Source organism: Vipera ursinii, assembly GCF_947247035.1.
Source record: "Vipera ursinii genome assembly, chromosome: 5".
NCBI classification, from domain to species: domain Eukaryota; kingdom Metazoa; phylum Chordata; class Lepidosauria; order Squamata; family Viperidae; genus Vipera; species Vipera ursinii.
In genome coordinates, this window is record NC_139518.1 from 5,185,640 (window position 1) to 5,200,527 (window position 14,888).

Below are 14,888 nucleotides of genomic sequence, written 5' to 3' on the forward strand. Positions count from 1 at the left end.
GAAGTTTGGGTTCGAATGCAGCAAACATTACTGGGAACACCAAGTTCTTGAAAATGAACAGGTCAAGATCTTGTGGGACTTTGGAATCCAAACAGATAGAAGTCTGACTCACAACATGCCTGACATCACTATTGTGGAAAAGAAAAAAAGTCTGCTTCATTGATATTGCAATACCAGGTGATACATGAATTGAAGAGAAACTAGAAAAAATAACGAAATACCACAATCTGCAAATTGAAGTTGAGTGATTGTGAAGGAAAAAAACCCCAATGTTTTTACCATTAATAAGAGGAGCCCTGGAGCAATACCAAAAGGGCTGCCTAGATACATGGGCATTTTGAATTTATTACACCTGAATATTATGACTTTGCAAAAAATCCCCACTCAGTCAGAACTGTCTCTATCCTCAGACACTACCTTAATAGTAGGTTCTTGGTTAGGACTTGAATTGTTACATTTTTACCAGTCACAGACTGTGAATCGAATTGAAGATCAACAACAGTTGATGACCTGTGGAGAAGAACTTGAAGTTGAAATCACCTCTGTTATTCAATGGTGCCACAAATAAGCATTTTGAACAAAAGAAACTGTGGTTAATAATTGGCTAAAAATGGGTCAAACGTTTCCCATTTGCTCTACATCAGGGATGTCAAACTTGGAACGTCATGTGATACATTGCGAGGTATTGCAACTTTTCCCCCATTGCCAGAGCTGGGGTGGATGCGGTTTCGGCATGACGCATCTGGCCGCCAGTTTGACACCCCTGCTCTACATGGATGATTTAAAACTGTTTGGAAAAACAAAAACTGAATTGAGTTCATTGCAGAAAAGCATTGCGAGTTTAGTAGAACTTGATAATGAAGAGCTGATAAAAGCAGTAACACCAGAAGAATGGTACAAGTATTTAGGAATTTTGGAAGCCTCTGACTTCTTGCACAACCAAGTCAAGAAAGGTGCTTCAACACAATACATAAAACAAGTCCAGAAACTCTTGAGATCAAAGCTAAGTGAAGGAATTATTATAAATTAACACTTGGGCAGTGCCTGTAATTCAAATGGAATAATTGATTGAACTCAGCTAAAACTTCATAACTTGGATCAAAAGATTAGAAAACTAATGACTATGTACCATGCTCTGCACCCACAAAGTGATATTGATCAATTGTACTTGCCTAGATCTCAGGGTGGCAGAGGATTCTTATAGGTTAAGCAAACTGTGGAAGAGGAAAAAACATGGCTTAAATAACTACATTAAAAAAGCAAAATACTCTCAGTTGAAGGAGGTGATCAAGGGAAACCTCTTCAAAATAGTGAGTTTGAAAGCAGAATATCGAAAGAAAACAATTGAACATCACGTTTCTAACAAGAAAAAGAAGTCTAAGCACAGTCAATACCTAAAGGACATTGAAGGAAAAATAGATACAAAGCTAACTTGGGGATAGTTGAGATAGGGGTGCTGAAGAAAGAAACTGAAGGCTTCATTTTGATTGCCTAAGAACAAGCCCTGCGGACCAATTCCAAATTCAACATGTCAGTAATGACAGCAAGAATCATTTATGCAAGAAGACAGATGTAAGAGTGGATCACTTTATCAGTGGCTGGAGCAAAATCTCAGATACTGATTATCTACAACAGCAGGATCGAGTTGCCCAAATCATACACTGGAAGCTTTGCCAGCAGTTTGGGTTCAAATGCAGCAAAAATTACTGGGAACACCAAGTTCTTGAGAATAAACAGGTCAAGATCTTGTGGGACTTTGGAATCCAAACAGATAGAACTCTGACTCACAACATGCCTGACATCACTATTGTGGAAAAGAAAAAAAGTCTGCTTCATTGATATTGCAATACCAGGTGATGCACAAATTGAAGAGAAACTAGAAAAAATAACGAAATACCACAATCTGCAAATTGAAGTTGAGCGATTGTGAAGGAAAAACAACAACGTTTTTACCATTAATAAGAGGAGCCCTTGGGGCAATACCCAAAGGATTGCCTCAATACAAGGAAATTTTGAACTTATTAGATCTGAATATTCTGACTTTGCCAAAAACCCATCTTACTTGGAACTGCCTGTATACTCAGACATTAGCTTAACAGCTTTTAGGTCCTTGGTTAGGACTTCAACTTTTAAGGTTTTACTAGTCTCAGACTGTGAATCAAATTGAAGATTAAATCAATAGTATTATTATTATTATTATTATTATTATTATTATTATTATTATTATTAGTAGTAGTAGTAGTAGTAGTAGTAGTAGTAGTAGTAGTAGTAGTAGGATGTGGCAGTGCCTGGAGACAGCAGAATAGAAGAGAAAGAACTGGAGAAGATAACAAAATACAAAGACCTACAAATAGAAATAGAACGACTGTGGCAAAGGCAAGCAAGGGTAGTACCAATAGTAATAGGCACCTTGGGTGCAATCCCCAATCAACTGGAGCACCACTTGAACACCATTGGCACTGACAAATTTGCCATCAGTCAATTGCAAAATGCGGCCTTACTAGGAACAGATTCCATCCTGTGACGATATCAGTAATACCATCAATTCAAACATCCACATCCGCCTATCCCAGGTGCTTGGTAAGAACTTGATAGGTAGACAAAAATGCCAAATCCAGTCTGAACATCTGGCTGCTGACTATGTGATGATTAGTAATAGCAATAATAATAATAATAATAATAATAATAATAATAATAATAATAATAATAATAATTCAGTGGCTGGGCCTGGACAGCTATCGGGTGCGGTCCCTACAGTTATGGGATTACATGGCTTAGGCCCGGGATATTTACAGGACTGTCTGCTGCCAGGAACGACTTCCCATCGCCCTGTGCGCTCACACAGGGAGGGTCTCCTCAGGGTGCCATCAGCAGTTGACCCCCAGCAAGAGGGCCTTCTCTTTTGGGGTGCCTGCCCTTTGGAATCAGCTCCCCCGAGAACTTCGGACGGCCCCAGATCTCCGGTCCTTTCGTCGTGACCTAAACACATACCTTTTCCAACTGGCTGACCTAGACTGATGATGGGGGTTTTAATTTTGTTTTAATTTTTATTGGTTTTAGTGGGGCTTTGTAAAATTTAATTTCTTTTAATATTTGTATTCATTGTTGTTAGCCGCCCTGAGTCCTTCGGGAGATAGGGCGGCATACAAGTCTGGATACATACATACATACATACCGGATTGGTCGTTGCCCGGGTCAACAAGGACCACATCAGATGCTATGGCTCCTGGACATCTGTTGAAAAATGGGCCACACGGCTCAGTTGTTACTGCTGGGGAACCAGAGCGTACAACTGTAAAAGCGCAAAACCTGGACAACCGAAGAAAATTGAGAAATCATCCAATGCTACTACCAGGCAGAACGAACAGCTAGGGGATTTCAAAAAAGAATGATGCAACTGTGGAAGGAAAAGCATCCAGAAAGTAACGTAACCGAACAACGATTAATGGATCAAAGACGTTTCGTCATCTGTAATAAAGTTTTTACAGATGTGGAAATTCAACATCTAGGAACAATGGCTAAAAAGAAAACAACAAGCAATGACGATGAAAAGGCTGAAGAAATTGTTCCAATACCTGAACAAACTGACCAACCAGCGGAAGAAGCCCCCACACAGGATGAAGATTCCCCTGTGCAACAACTTGAAAGTGTAGAGCTAAGTAAACTAGCAAAAATCCTGAAACAAAAGATTGAAAACCACATCAAAGAAAACACAGAAAGAAAAAGTCTGCCTGCCATCCGTGAAGTGCATAGCAAACAAGGGAAAGATCTACTAAATGCTGTGAACAACATTTTAACTTCCATCCCATCCACCACACTGTATGAAACAAACCAACTAATGTACAGTACAGCCGCCATTATAACTGCAGAATTGGCTTATAAAATGCCAAAAAAGAAACCCACTGGAAGACCAAAGTGGAAAATTCGACTTGAAAATAAAACAAAAAAACTACGAGATGTCAGCAAATTGAAATACTTGAAAGAAGGAAAACTAAAGAATGAAAAGCTGAAAAATGTTGTTGTTAGTTGCGAAGTCGTGTCCGACCCATCGCGACCCTATGGACAATGTTCCTCCAGGCTTTCCTGTCCTCCACCAACTTCTGGATTCCATTTAAGCTCACGCCTACTGCTTCAGTGACTCCATCAAGCCACCTCATTCTCTGTCGTCCCCTTCTTCTATTGCCCTCAATCTTTCCCAGCATTAGGCTCTTCTCCAGTGAGTCCTTCCTCCTCATTAGGTGGCCAAAGTATTTGAGTTTTAGCTTCAGGATCTGGCCTTCTAAAGAGCAGTCAGGGTTGATCTCCTCTAGGACTGACCGGTTTGATCGCCTTGCAGTCCAAGGGACTCGCAGGAGTCTTCTCCAGCACCATAGTTCAAAGGCTTCAATTCTTTGGCGCTCAGCCTTTCTTATGGTCCAGCTTTCACTGCCATACATTGCAACTGGGAAGACCATAGCCTTGACTATATGCACTTTTGTTGACAGGGTGATGTCTCTGCTTTTTAGTGTGCTGTCTAGATTTGCCATGGCTTTCCTCCCTAGGAGCAAGCGTCTTTTAATTTCTTAGCTACAGTCTCCATCTGCAGTGATCTTGGAGCCCAGGAAAATAAAATCTGTCACTACCTCCATTTCTTCCCCATCTATTTGCCAGGAATTGAGAGGGACGGATGCCATGATCTTGGTTTTCTTAATGTTTAGTTTCAACCCAACTTTTGCACTCTCCTTCTTCACTCGCAACAAGAGACTCTTCAGTTCCTCTTCACTTTCTGCCATTAGAGTGGTATCATCTGCATATCTTAGGTTGTTGATATTTCTTCCAGCAATCTTAATTCCAACTTTTGATTCATCTAGCCCTGCCTTTCTCATGATGTGCTCTGCATATAAGTTAAATAGGCAAGGCGACAGTATACAGCCTTGCCGGACTCCTTTCCCAATTTGGAACCAATCGGTGGTTCCGTGTCCAGTTCTCACTGTTGCTTCTTGGCCCACATATAGGTTTCTCAAGAGACAAATAAGATGTTCTGGTACTCCCATCTCTTTAAGGACTTGCCACAGTTTGTTATGATCCACACAATCAAAGGCTTTAGCATAGTCAATGAAGCAGAAGTAGATGTTTTTCTGGAACTCTCTAGCTTTCTCCATGATCCAGCGTATGTTGGCTATTTGATCTCTAGTTCCTCTGCCTCTTCGAAATCCTGCCTGTACTTCTGGTAGTTCTCGATCCACATACTGCTGGAGTCTAGCTTGTAGGATTTTAAGCATAACTTTACTAGCATGAGAAATGAGTGCAATGGTGCGATAGTTTGAACATTCTTTGGCACTGCCTTTCTTTGGAATTGGAATGTAAACTGATCTTTTCCAATCCTGTGGCCACTGTTGAGTTTTCCAAATTTGCTGGCAAATTGAGTGTAGCACTTTTATTGCATCGTCTTTTAAGATTTTGAATAGCTCAGCTGGAATACTGTCACCTCCACTAGCTTTGTTGTTGCTCAACTTTTCTAAGGCCCACTTCACTTCACATTCTAGGATGTCTGGCTCGAGGTCAGTGACCACCTCATGGTGATTATCAGGGACGTTAAGCTCATTCTTGTATAGTTCTTCTGTGTAATTTTGCCATCTCTTCTTAATCTCTTCTGCCTCTGTTAGGTCCCTGCCATTTTGGTCCTTTATCATGCCCATTTTTGCATGAAACGTTCCCTTCATCTCTCCAATTTTCTTGAAAAGATCTCTGGTCCTCCCTATTCTATTGTTTTCTTCTATTTCTTTGCACTGTTCATTTAAGAAGGCATTCTTATCTCTTCTAGCAATTCTCTGGAATTCTGCATTCAATTGGGCGTATCTTTCTTTTTCTCCCTTGCCTTTTGCTTCGCTCCTTTCCTCAGCTATTTGCAAAGCTTCCTCAGACAGCCATTTTGCTTTCTTGCATTTCTTTTTCTTTGGGATGGTTTTAGTTGCTACCTCTTGTACAATGTTGCGAACCTCTGTCCATAGTTCTTCAGGCACCCTGTCTATCAGATCTAATTCCTTAAATCTATTTGTCACCTCTACTGAATATTCAACAGGGATATGATTTAATTCATATTTGACTGGCCTGGTGCTTTTCCCTACTTTCTTCAGTTTAAGCATAAACTTTGCAACAAGAAGCTCATGGTCTGAGCCACAGTCAGCTGCTGGTCTTGATTTTACTGACTGTATAGAGCTTCTCCATCTTTGGCTGCAGAGCACATAGTCAATCTGATTTCTGTGTTGACCGTCTGGTGATGTCCATGTGTAGAGCCGTCTTTTGGGTTGTTGGAAAAGAGTATTTGCTATGACCATCGTATTCTCTTGACAAAATTCTATCAGCCTGTGCCCTGCTTCATTTTGTACTCCAAGGCCAAACTTGCTTGTTATTCCGGTTATCTTTTGTCTTCCTACTTTAGCATTCCAATCCCCCATGATGATAAGGACATCATTTTTGGGTGTTAGTTCTATAACCCTGGGGATCTTTTGAAGATGGCGGACGTGTCAGGCTGAGCTCCGTGAGCTCCGGCTATGGGGGCGTCCTTTTGGAGTCCCTCAGGGGGTCTTTTTGGGCCCGCTGAGTAGGGGATGTGGATTTTGATCCACGAAATGAATTACGAGGCAAATGAGAAGGCAGTTCGGCTGTTGGCCTGTTCCATCTGCGCGTCGCTTTTCCCTCGCCTGTTTGTCTCCCGCGGCATTGCTGGGTTCGGCTTTTTCGGCTAGCCGGTCCCTGCTGCCCTGGTGTCTCTGGACCTCTCCTAGGAGGCTGCGGTCGGCAGCGGGGGCGTTTTCATCTGTCCTGGGCTGCCTGGGCTGTCGGGTCGGCGCTGCTGCTTCGGACGACTTTCGGCCGTTTTCGGCGGCGTTCTCGGCGTCCCTGGAGCTCGCGGCGTCTTCAGAGCCCCAGCTGATCGGCGCTTCCGTGAGAGGGGAGGAGAGCCTGTATGAGAAGCTCGCAGATTATTCTGGCGGCGGCGGCAGCAGCAGCAGTGGCAATGGCGGCGGCGGCGGTGGAGACATTTTATTGTTGGACCTGCTTGTGCCGTTTTGTTGGCGGCTGCGGCGTCTTCGGGCCGTTTGGCGGCGGAGAAGACAGCTGCTTGTTATTTTACTGATAGGGCTGCCCTTTGTGCGGGTTCTGAGTTATTGCTGACGATGGAAGTGGCGATGGCGGCGGCGTCCTCGGGCTGCTTTGGGCGGTGGAGAGGACGACCATGGCGACAGCGATTCGTTGGTTTTTGGCTGCTTGAGATGATGGCAGCAGCAACGACATTTGTGACAACGATGGCGATACAACGGACTGCCAACTTATTTATTCACTTATTTATTATCTTATTTATTAACTTTCCATTTGCCTCCTTCTTTCCCCTTTGGACTGGGACGGACCTGGGTACAGGCCACAGTGGGAGAGTGGCCTGTTTTACATCGGCAGCCCCATAGAGGTGGGAGCTCTGTGGGTGCTGCCCCACCCAGGGTGGGCATTTTGGACCATCCCCGGAGGCAGACTCGCGTCCCGTTGTGAGAGGACGGGTTGTGGTGTGCCTCTGGGAGCATCCAATCAAGTGGCAGTGGTTGGTGGATGGCCCAAATGTCCCACTCCTTTCCTTTGATCCTCCTGTTGGTTTCAATCATTGGACTGCCCTCTCTGGACTTGCTGACTGGATGCATCAATATTCCGACACGGACTTGCTCGCCCTCAGGGGTGCCCCCCTCTCCTGGGTGCGTCCCGCCTTCTTTTCTTTCCCTAATCTCGATGAGGGGCCCAATTGTTGGGACCCTGAGAGATGGCCGGGAAAGGCCAGGGGCTCTCGATATAAACCTAATAAGAGGCCCCTGGTTAATTTTTTAGCTAAATTTTTTAGGGGGTTGGGGAGGGGGGTGGGGGGTAGTGGTTGTCTGGCGGTGGGGGGTAGCCAAACAACTTTGTTGCAGGCCAGGCCTGGGTCTGACGGCGTTCGGGGGGAGCGGGTTGTGGTTACATCTGGGGCTCTTGAGCGGGTCGTGGGACTACCAATTCCCACGACGGGGAAAGGCAGCAGGCGGATAGACAGGGGGCCATATCGTTACCGGGAGGGCCGTCTCTGCTGTCTTCAAGCGGTGAGGCGCTCCGACCCTCTGGTTCTTCCCCGAGGTCCCGGGAGCGGGGATGTGCAGCCTCCTGAGCTCCGGCTGGTGTACCTGAATGCCAGGTCCGTGGTTAATAAAGCTCCCCTCGTTAGGGATTTAGTTGAGGGTGAGCATGCGGACCTGGCTTGCATCACGGAGACTTGGTTGGGCCCAGAGGGTGGGGTCCCTTTGGTTGACCTCTGCCCACCAGGTTTCCGGGTGCTACACCGGCCACGAGCTCAAGGTAGGGGTGGGGGAGTGGCGGTTACCATTAGGGAGACCTTATGTCCGCGGGAGGCCACCGTTTCTCAGATAGTCGGGTGTGAGTCTCTCTTCATGAGATTTGGTCCTGGGGCGCAGTTGGGCTTGCTGCTGGTGTACATTTCGCCTAGTCTCACAGCGGCAGCCCTGCCCGAGCTGCTCGATATCCTCTCGGGTTTGGTGGTTGAGTTTCCCAAACTTATAGTTTTGGGAGACTTCAATCTACCATCCCTGGGAGGTTCATCTGAGCTAGCTCGGGAGTTCATGGCTTCCATGGCGGCCATGGACCTGACGCAAGTAATTTCAGAGCCAACTCATGAGGGAGGCCACACCCTTGACCTGATTTTTTATCTAGACGGTGGTTGGATGATCTAGGTGGGGGCTCTCCATTTATTATGCCCCTGTCATGGACCGATCATCATCTCCTGCGGCTGGTCTTCCGCTTTGCCACCCCCCGCCGTGGGGGTACGGAGCCAATTAGATGGTACCGCCCCAGACGCTTAATGGATCCTGATAGATTCCAAGCGGCGCTGGGGTCCCCACCTGCCTCCACTGCTCACAGCTCGGCTGATGCCTTAGTGGAAGCCTGGGGAAGGGCAGCCACTGAGGCACTTGACCGGGTTGTACCCTTGCGGCCCCTGACCCGGCGCAGATCCCAGCGAGCTCCATGGTTTTCCGCGGAGCTCCGGGAGATGAAGCGCCGGAAACGGGGCCTAGAGAGCTGCTGGAGGTCTAGCCGATCCGAACCCGACCGGTTGCGGTTAAGAACCTATATTAGGTCTTATCTCGCAGCGATGAGGGTGGCGAGGTGTAATTACTTCTCCACCCTCATCGCGTCCGCAGATAATCGCCCGGCCGCCTTGTTTAGGGTGACTCGCTCACTTCTCAATCAGGAGGTGAGGGAGGATCCCTTGCAAGGTCGTGCCGAGGAATTTAGTCATCATCTGTCGGATAAAATCGCTCGGATTCGGACCGGTTTGGACTCCAGCTGGGCAGAGTCAGGCGATCAGGACACGGGCGGTCTTGTCAATGTTATCTGGGAAGAGTTTGATTCTGTGACCCCTGATGAAGTGGACAGGATTATGGGGAGGCTGAGCTCCTCCACATGTTTGTTGGACCCGTGCCCTTCCTGGCTGGTTTATGCAGCTAGGGAGAGGACACGAGGCTGGCTCCAGGCGGTTATATCTGCTTCTTTGAGTGAGGGTTATTTCCCCACCGTCTTGAAGGAGGCGGTGGTGAGACCTCTCCTCAAGAAGCCTGCCCTGGACCCAGCCGTTTTGAACAACTTTCGTCCAGTCTCCAACCTTCGCTTTCTTGCGAAGGTTGTTGAGAGTGTGGTGGCGCATCAGCTCCCTCTGGTCCTGGATGAAGCGGATTATCTGGACCCCTACCAATCGGGTTTCAGGCCCGGGTACAGCACGGAGACGGCATTGGTCGCTCTGGTGAATGATCTCTGGAGGGCGCGGGATAGGGGACATTCCTCTGTCCTAGTCCTATTAGACCTCTCAGCGGCTTTCGATACCATCGACCATGGTATCTTGCTGCGGCGTCTCAGGGGATTGGGAGTGGGAGGCACAGTTCTTCAGTGGTTCTCCTCCTATCTCCTGGGACGCTCGGAGTCGGTGTTGGCAGGGGTCAGAGATCGGCCCCTAGGTCTCTCGTTTGTGGAGTTCCTCAGGGGTCGGTTCTCTCGCCTCTCCTGTTCAACATCTATATGAAACCGCTGGGTGAGATCATTCGTGGTTTTGGAGTTGGGTATCATCAGTATGCCGATGATACCCAACTTTTCTTTTCGACCCCAAACCACCCCAGTGATGCCCTCGCCGTGATGTCCCGTTGCCTGGAGGCGGTTCGGGTCTGGATGGGGAGGAACAGACTTCAGCTCAACCCTGACAAGACTGAGTGGCTGTGCATTCCGGCATCCCGGGACATTCCAAATGTTCCATCTCTTTCTATGGGGGGTGAGCTCTTACCCCCCGTGGATAGGGCTCGCAACTTGGGAGTCCTTCTAGATTCACGGCTTACTTTGGAAGAGCATATAGTGGCCGTGACTAGGGGGGCTTTCGCCCAGGTTCGCCTGGTGCGCCAGTTGCGGCCCTATCTGAACCGGGATGCCCTGTGTACAGTCACTCATGCGCTCGTGACCTCTCGCCTTGACTACTGTAATGCTCTCTACATGGGGCTTCCCTTGAAGACCACTCGGAGGCTCCAACTGGTGCAGAATGCGGCCGCGAGAGTTGTCTTGGGAGTTTCCCGGTACTCCCATGTTACACCTTTGCTCCGCGAGCTGCATTGGTTACCAGTTGTCTTTCGGGTGAGGTTCAAGGTTCAAGGTGTTGGTTACGATCTTTAAGGCCCTACATGGCATGGGTCCGGGTTACCTCAGGGACCACCTGCTGCCGGCATCGACTCCCCTCCGCCCTGTGCGTTCCCACAGAGAGGGCCTCCTCAGGGTGCCGCCAGTCAGGGAATGTCGACTGGTGGCCCCCAGGGGGAGGGCCTTCTCTGTGGGGGCTCCGGCTTTATGGAATCAATTGCCGGTGGAGCTCCGGATGGCACCAGACCTTCGAACTTTCCGTCGGGGCCTGAAGACCCATCTGTTCGAATTAGCTGGTCTGGCCTGATGGGGGATTATGGGCTTTTAATTGTTTTTAATCTGTACTTTTGTTTTTAATTGGGCATGGATTTAATTCTTTTTTAATTTTTGTATAGTGTTTCTTATGTATGCCCTGTGAACCGCCCTGAGTCCCACCAAGGAGAAGGGCGGTATATAAATCAAATAAACTATAACTATAACTAACTAAGGTGCTGTAGGGCTTCATAGAACTGGTCAATTTCATCCTCTTTAGCACCGGTGGTTGGGGCATAGACTTGGACTACTGTGATATTGAATGGTTTCCTTGGATTCGAACTGAGATCATTCTGTCATTTTGAGGATTGTATCCCAGTATTGCTTTTCCTATTCTTTTATTAACTATGAAGGCTACTCCATTTCTTCTGAGGGATTCTTGCCCGCAGTAGTATACCTGATGGTCATCTGAATTGAATTCACCCATTCCTGTCCATTTTAGTTCGCTGATACTTAAGATGTCGATGTTCAGTCTTGTCATCTCTTGTTTGACCACGTCCAGCTTGCCTTGATTCATGGATCTTACATTCCAGGTTCCTATGGAGAAAAAATCTTTACAGCATCGGACTTTCCTTTCACCACCAGACACATCCACAGCTGAGCGTCCTTTCGGCTTTGGCCCAGTCGCTTCATTCTTTCTGGCGCTATTAGTACTAGCCCTCTGCTCTTCCCCAGTAGCATATTGGACGCCTTCCGACCTGAGGGGCTCATCTTCCAGCGTCATATCGTTTTGCCTTTTGGTACTGTCCATAGGGTTTTCATGGCAAAGATACTGGAGTGGTTTGCCATTTCCTTCTCCAGTGGATCACGTTTTGTCAGAACTCTCTGCTATGACCTGTCCGTCTTGGGTGGCCCTGCACGGCATAGCTCATAGCTTCATTGAATTACGCAAGCCCCTTCGCCACGACAAGGCAGTAATCCATGAAGGGGCTGAAAAATAGTTTATACAAAAAATATAACCTGGAGGAAAAAACAATAACAGAAATCATGGAAAACCTAAAACAGCATGTAATAGCAACAGCAAAAAAAATTTGAAAGATATAAAGGACAAAAAAAACAATATTGTGAAAACATCCAGTTCAGAAGAAACCAGCACCTCTTCTATCAGTTACTTGACAAAAATAAAGTCCAAACTACTGTTCTACCATATAAAGAAAAAACTTTAAACTTTTGGAAAGAACTGTGGGAAAACTCAGTGGAACATAATAAAACTGCCTCCTGGATCAAAGATATCCAAAAACAAGCAACACAAAACAAAATGGAGAATATTGTAATAACCACCAATATGGTTGCAAAAAAAGGGAAGAAGTCAAGAACTGGAGTGCACCTGGCCTAGACGAACTGCATGGATACTGGTTGAAACACCTCACCAGCCTCCATCACCGCATGACCACTCAGTTTGATGAAATGCTTCAAAATGCCACAAGTGAAGAATGGTTAACAGCTGGTTGAACATACTTGATAATGAAAGATCTTGAAAAGAGCACAGAACCAAGCAACTGCCGCCCAATTACTTGTCTGCCAACAACGTTCAAACTTTTCAGAAGAATACTGGCAAATTCAGTATTCAGTCATCTGGTGGAAAAATATTTATTTGTTTATTTTATTTATTTGGATTTATATACCGCCCCTCTCCGAAGGGACTCGGGGTGGTGTACAGGGCAATTAAAACACTATAAACAACACATAATGTATAAAAATTATAATGAAATTAAATCAAATAGCCCTAAACAATAAACACATTCTAAAATTTAAAATTTTTAAAATTTAAGATCTAAAATCCCAGTCCCTCAGTACAGGCCGGCAAGTTCAAATAGCCAAGTCTTCAGGTCACGGCGAAACGAGCGAAGGTCGGGAGCCATCCGGAGCTCAACCGGAAGCTGATTCCAGAGGGCAGGCATGCCCACAGAGAATGCTCTCCCCCTGGGGGCCGCCAGTCGACATTCCCTGACCGACGGCACCCTGAGGAAGCCCTCTCTGTGGGAGCGCACAGGGCGATGGGAAGTTAACGCTGGCAAAAGGTGCTCCCGTAAATAACCCAGACCCATGCCTTTTAGGGCTTTATAGGTCATCACCAGCACCTTGAATCTCACCCGGAAGACAACTGGAAGCCAATGCAGCTCGTGGAGCAGAGGTGTTACATGGGAGTATCGGGAGACCCCCATCACAACTCGTGTGGCCGCATTCTGCACCAGCTGGAGCCTCCAAGTGGTATTCAAGGGCAGCCCCATGTAGAGAGCGTTGCAGTAGTCTATCCAAGAGGTCACGAGCGCATGGGTGACTGTGCGTAGGGCATCCCGGTCCATCCTGGATATTTGTATCCAGCAGAACAAAAAGGAAATTATAAAAAATCAAGAGGAACAAAATATCAGCTGCTCATTGACAAAATGGTACTTAAAAATGCAAAACAACTTAAAACAAATTTAAATATGGTGTGCATTGATTACAAGAAAGCATTTGACTCATTACCCCACAGTTGGATTAATGCATGTTTGGAAAACTTTGGAATTAGCAAAAATGTCTGTACATTTTTGAAAGCAAATATGCAAAACTGGAAAACAGTTCTAACAGCAAATGGGGAGAACATTGGTGAAATCAACATCAGACGAGGAATCTTCCAAGGGGACTCACTTTCACCACTACTGTTCAACATTGCATTAATTCCATTGGCAATAATCTTAAGAAACACAAACTGGGATACTACATCTCAAGCCAGCATAGCAAGATAAACCATCTACTATATATGGATGACTTAAAACTGTATGCAAATAGCCACACTGAACTTGAATCAATACTCAGCGCAGTTCAACTATTTAGCAGTGACATCAGAATGGACTTTGGACATGAAAAATGTGCTATATTATCCATGCAACGAGGAAAAATGGGAAAATGGTGCGCCAGTTGCGACCCTATCTGGACCGAGATGCCCTACGCACAGTCACTCATGCGCTCGTGACCTCCCGTTTAGACTACTGCAACGCTCTCTACATGGGGCTGCCCTTGAGGACCACTCGGAGGCTTCAGCTGGTGCAGAATGCGGCCGCGCGAGTTGTGATGGGGGTTTCCTGATACTCCCATGTAACACCTCTACTCCGCTAGCAGCATTGGCTTCCGGTTGCCCTCTGGGTGAGATTCAAGGTGCTGGTAATGACCTATAAAGCCCTAAATGGCTTGGGTCTGGGATATTTGAGGGAACACCTGCTGCCAGCATCAAGTTCCCTTCGTCCAGTGCGTTCACACAGGGAGGGTCTTCTAAGGGTGCCGCCGGTAAAAGACTGCCGGCGGATTACACCCAGGGGGAGGGCCTTCTCTGTGGGTGTTCCTGCCCTCTGGAACCAGCTGCCCATGGAGCTTAGGACTGCCCCCGACCTTCGTTCATTTTGCCAGGACCTGAAGACCTGGCTCTTTGAGCTCTCTGGCCCAGGCTGAGAATTTTTAACTGGGGTTTTTATTTTTAGGGATGATTTAATTTTTTAAAATTGTTTTTAAATTTCGTATTGATTTGGTTTTAACTACCCTGTAAACCACCCTGAGTCCTTTGGGAAAGGGCAGTATGTTGTTGTTAGTTGCAAAGTCGTGTCCGACCCATCGCGACCCTATGGACAATGTTCCTCCAGGCCTTCCTGTCCTCTACCATCTTCTGGAGTCCATTTAAGCTTACACCTACTGCTTCAGTGACTCCATCCAGCCACCTCATTCTCTGTCGTCCCCTTCTTCTATTGCCCTCAATCTTTCCCAGCATTAGGCTCTTCTCCAGTGAGTCCTTCCTTCTCATTAGGTGGCCAAAGTATTTGAGTTTTAGCTTCAGGATCTGGCCTTCTAAAGAGCAGTCAGGGTTGATCTCCTCTAGGACTGACCGGTTTGATCGCCTTGCAGTCCAAGGAACT

At 46.7% G+C, this 14,888-nt stretch overlaps 1 long non-coding RNA gene across 1 annotated transcript in view; it reads left to right on the forward strand.

The window, feature by feature from the left end:
* The first annotated feature begins 13,938 nt into the window (after window positions 1-13,938).
* The window catches only part of LOC310641216, a 145,552-nt gene continuing 144,602 nt past the window's right edge, over window positions 13,939-14,888 (forward strand). The window contains exon 1 of the long non-coding RNA XR_014492691.1: window positions 13,939-14,115. This is a non-coding gene — a long non-coding RNA (uncharacterized lncRNA). The remainder of the gene's footprint in view (window positions 14,116-14,888) is intronic.